Source organism: Pygoscelis adeliae, unplaced genomic scaffold (genome assembly GCF_000699105.1).
Source record: "Pygoscelis adeliae isolate BGI_AS28 unplaced genomic scaffold, ASM69910v1 Scaffold16, whole genome shotgun sequence".
Taxonomy (NCBI): Eukaryota; Metazoa; Chordata; class Aves; order Sphenisciformes; family Spheniscidae; genus Pygoscelis; species Pygoscelis adeliae.
Genome location: NW_008825162.1, coordinates 7,515,279 through 7,518,343, shown reverse-complemented (window position 1 = coordinate 7,518,343; position 3,065 = coordinate 7,515,279). Strand labels below are relative to the sequence as shown.

At 41.5% G+C, this 3,065-nt stretch overlaps 1 protein-coding gene across 2 annotated transcripts in view; it reads left to right on the top strand.

The window, feature by feature from the left end:
* The first annotated feature begins 1,959 nt into the window (after window positions 1–1,959).
* Window positions 1,960–3,065, top strand: part of KIF16B (kinesin family member 16B) — a 129,303-nt gene continuing 128,197 nt past the window's right edge. For both annotated transcript variants that reach the window (XM_009328728.1, XM_009328727.1), the window contains exon 1: window positions 1,960–2,047. The gene's annotated coding sequence lies outside the window, so the exon portion shown is untranslated. The remainder of the gene's footprint in view (window positions 2,048–3,065) is intronic.

Here is a 3,065-nt window from a genome sequence, read left to right as displayed (position 1 = left end):
ACAGTCGTATCCACAGAAAGCTGTTTCTTTTAACTTCACTCTCCAGGAATTTTTTCTGCTGTTTTGTTGTCTGGCTTCTTGAGGTGAAACTTTGGTTTTGAAACTATGGGATTGCACTGCCCGTTTGTCAGCCAGTCCAGTCCCATCTAGCAGCTTTTGAATCTGTTGGCCAATGTCAGCCGGATTTGACAGCTTGGTAGAGGTCTTGAAGATAATGAAGATGTGTTGTTCAGAGAAAACGGGCGGCTGTAAAATAGTCTGCAGAGCTCTCCCGAATGAGGGGGAGGCTGCAGCCCTTACCAGCTATCAGAGGATCCACCTAGGAACCTTCCCTCAAACCAAATCTGAAAGACATCTGATTGCAGTCGTGCTGCTTGATGTACAATGTGTAGTCGTTAACTTTTAGACTATATTAGTGTAAACATGGCTTCAGTCATTCTGTTACGGGCCTGTAGCCATATCAGTCAACAGCATGGGGCCACTTAGAGCTCAGGATATGCTGGGCTATCGCCCTGCTATGGAGACAACTGTGATTTTTATACAGTGTAATCATGTAGTACCGGTGACTCAAGCCACAGTGGATTCCCAAAATCTTGTGATTAAATCAGATTGCTTGACTTGTTCTGATTTTAGGTCTTGGCCAGCATTATATTGAAACTACTTGTATTGATGTTTGTGGAAAAAATGACTTTAACCCAAAGGCTAATGAGTATTTTTTTTATATACAGACCACCAGATTTATGTTTTTAATTGCATCTAGATATGGAATCATATTTTGAAAAAATGTACTTTCTCCAAAATGATTTGATAAGCATTGAAGAAGTTAAAAAAATAAAAACACAAAGCCAAACAAGAACCTCTGGATAGGAAAGAGAAATTGTGTGATATTTCAGGTTGCACCAACTTTACTTTTCCTGTAGTTACAGAAAGTAACAATGAATTTCTTGTGTAGGAGGGTTTTTGTTTGGCTTGTTTGGCTTTTTAAAGCATATGATTGAACGGAATGTTCCCTTTTAAGAGTTACTCAAAGGAAAGTGCTCTTGGTCTGTGTAATTCAATAGGACATCAGGGCAAATGTACAGGTAGTATGTTACCAAGCTACAAGAAAAAGTCAAGTTCTTTCTGTGACACACTTTATGCTTGTTTTTCAGTTAAATCTACCTTGAATTCTCCTGGTCATTAAGCAGTCCTCATGCTTTCACTTTGTGACCCCAGAAACACACCTGGGTAGTGAACGCGCAGAGTGATAAAACAGGAAATCCATAACTTTGTGCCTAAAATGTGAACATAAGAAGTAGCAGGCACTTTGCTGAAAAGAAGAGCCATTGAGCATGGTTGAGTTGCTTTTACAAGTGCTCAGAGTATGTTTTTGAGTAGTTGAAAACCAAAATCACATGTCTGCTCTTCAGTATAATCCTTTTCCAGTAGGTGTTCCATTAGATGTCTACAGGTAAGTGAATTTCCAAGAGTGTATTTCACAGACCCTCTTTCTGTTTTGACACAGAGGTGCTCCACAGGCAGTTCAGGTAGTGCCTGTGTCCTTGTCCGGGCAGCCTTGGAGGTTTGCTGAAGTGGTCTTTTGAAACGCTATTTGGGAAAACCGATTGCACTTTCTGTCCTGTCCTTTTTTGTTTTCCCCTCCCACCCCCTAGTTGAAAAGCATCTCGTTCTTTCTGTTCTCTTCTCGGAGTCACGTCTGACAGGTATAATGGTAATCACAGCTGATTCCCATAGCATCAATTTAATGGGAAACATAATATAATGATTTTCTAATGGGATAAGCTATAATAAATACTCTAGTGTCTGAATAATACAGAACAGATTAATAAAAAGCCACTGTTTAAATAACTGAACCTTCCATTGAAGGACCTTAAAGGAAGGAACTTAAAGATGAACTTGGAAAGAGACCAAACACATTTTGCATGTCTGTAACAGGGATTTTTCTAAAACTTCCCTTGTTGATTTATATTTGAGGTAACAGTGCTTTTCCGTGCTCTTCTTCCTTCTCTCTGTGGGAGGATCTTCAGAAAGTCTTGTGGAGGACTGGGTAAGTGACATAATGAACAGGGGTCACTGAAAGTTGCCTCGAAATCTGAAGATACTACTAACATTTGGCTGCCTGTAGTATGATTTTGACTAGATGCCCATGGAGGTGCAAAAACTGCTCTGGTCTTTGCCTTGAAAATAAGCGGGGAATATAAGGGAAGGAGAGAAGGAAACTTGACATAGAGATGTCTATGCTGGAGCTTCTTCCATGAAGCTGCTGTGTTTTGATATAGCTGCTGAATCATCTTCAGTTTGGGGCAGTTCTTCATAACCCATGTGCCCCTTGTGATGAAGAGGAAATCGTGAAAACTTTGCCCAAGTAAGCCATTTATAAAATTATCCCATTACAAGACAAGTATACAGGTTCTTTTAAGCATATCTTGGTGCTAATATTGATATTGTTTATATTAAAATAAAGTGCCAGTATTATTTGAAGTAGCTTTTTTTTTTTCCTTCTCCTTTCCCCTCTCCTCCTTGCAATTAATTGCTAGATGACCAGCTGAATTTAGCAACAGTAGAAGGTTAATAACAGCGCTGGGCTGATGTATTTCCTGGTGTCTGTGCCAAGAAACTTGCCTGCTTGATCACTTCATAGTTTGGTTAGGGGCCACGGGATCACGGGTTATAAGTTTCCTTCCCTTGTGATCCTGGAACTCCACGTGGTGTATGAAACAGCAGCGAGAACAGCCTGGAGGCTGGCCCTAAACACTGCTGTGTGAGCAGATTGTGCTTTGGAGGACGCAAGCTTTCTTAAATCCTCAAAGCGTTAATTGTGAACTAGTTTTGGCAGCCGGCCCCTTTACGTTGCTTTGTGATGGCGGAGGGGTGGAATTTGCGGGGGCAGAGTCTTTGGTTAGTGGCTGGGGCTTGTCTCTGGGCTGAAATAGGGCTGGTGGTTCCTGTGGATGCTGGAGGAGCAGCTGGTTGCAGTAGGGTTCTCCTAGCCCTGAAGGTGGTCAGAAGGGTACCCAACACTGCAATACAGCTGTTTACAGCCCGAACCTTTAATTAAGGTGGAA